This window comes from Aplysia californica, unplaced genomic scaffold (genome assembly GCF_000002075.1).
Source record: "Aplysia californica isolate F4 #8 unplaced genomic scaffold, AplCal3.0 scaffold01300, whole genome shotgun sequence".
NCBI lineage: Eukaryota > Metazoa > Mollusca > Gastropoda > Aplysiida > Aplysiidae > Aplysia > Aplysia californica.
In genome coordinates this window covers 27,384-28,848 of record NW_004798570.1, presented here as the reverse complement: position 1 = coordinate 28,848, position 1,465 = coordinate 27,384, and positions in this window count along the sequence as shown.

Below are 1,465 nucleotides of genomic sequence, written 5' to 3'. Positions count from 1 at the left end.
TACGATTGTCACTCTCTTGGGAACTGTTATTTCCGGGGTGCCTTGATAATCAAAGCAGACTTTGTGCTATTGAGGCTAGAGAGATGAGCAGAGTAAGCCTGATTCCCCGTTTGGACGTCTCTGTTGACATCCTCCCCTTGGTGCTCATATTACTTTATGCAGTTGCGAGCGCAGTAAAGCCTTACTAAAACAAACAGGAGACTGACCCCTGCCCTGCACTCTGTTACGCTGGTACCTGTAAAAGTTAGTACATCAGTGTCTTTCGATGACTAATACATTGGCAGAGGAGAGCATTATATCATTATGTGAGGCATCTTGGCGAAATCAGGCACTAGTCAAAGAAGTGAAATCGAAGAGAAGGGCATTTTTTCGGCAGGTTGAGCAATTTTTACGAAGTTTTCGGAAGAGGGGGGGGGGTGGAGGTAGCTCATCACCTTTTAAGTAAATATTTTGTAAGAATACGTTTTTGTGTGGATTTTACTTAGAAAAAAATGATTGAGGGCTCACAAAATACAAATTGTCAGTTTTCAAGGACTGTACAGCTTTTGGAGTCAGCAAACGTTGGCGGACATTTTCTCGTCAATTGTACATCTGACTCTAGGCAACCCCTACCTTCTCCAACGGTAAATACCTTAACTTCTATCCATGTATGATAGGTATTTTTCCATCGAAAGCAAGACAAATAAATAAAATCTAAATATACACATTTTAAAAGACGCTGCCAGTATCTCCACATGACCAAAAATTGACGAGAGCCTGATTTCACTTGGTCGCGACACACATCTGAAGTGAATATATACATTACAACAAAAAAAGGAAATGATTTAGCAACATTAGCAGAATGAAGGCCAAGGGAAAGACGGTACAAAAGATGTACAGAATGGAGACCAAGAACAAGAACAAGATCAAGAGGTAGACCAGAAAGACGATGGCAGGTCGACATCAAAGAGAGGGTTGATGCAATCTAGACACGGAAAACAGTTGACAAAACAAAGTGGAGATCGTTGTTTGAGGGCTACATCCTGGAGTGAACGAACAACGCCTAGAGGGAAAGAAAGAAAAGTGAAGTTGAAGAAACAAAAGGTTAAGATGACTTAAGGCTTCTGCTATGGCCAATGACACCACTTTTGCAAAAACAAGTTTGCCACATTTTGTACTCTGAAAAGAAAGCTTCGTTTACCCTTGTGGATGAGCGAGCGCAACAAAAACACACCTATCGTCCTTATCTCCCTTCTTTCTGTTTTGTGCTTGTTATTCTCTTGTAACACCTTTAACCTTCGGCACTTATAATATGACTTTATCGTTTTGCAAGTGCCATTAATCTCTTACTAAAACTTTTCTTCGACTGGCTCGCGAAAGACGTAAGTTCGATTTCTACGTGAGTAAAGTATTACCGTTTTTCACTGGAACTAAAATTTTAAAAAATTAGAATGAAAAATAAAGATATTCATTTAGAAAGCAGAAA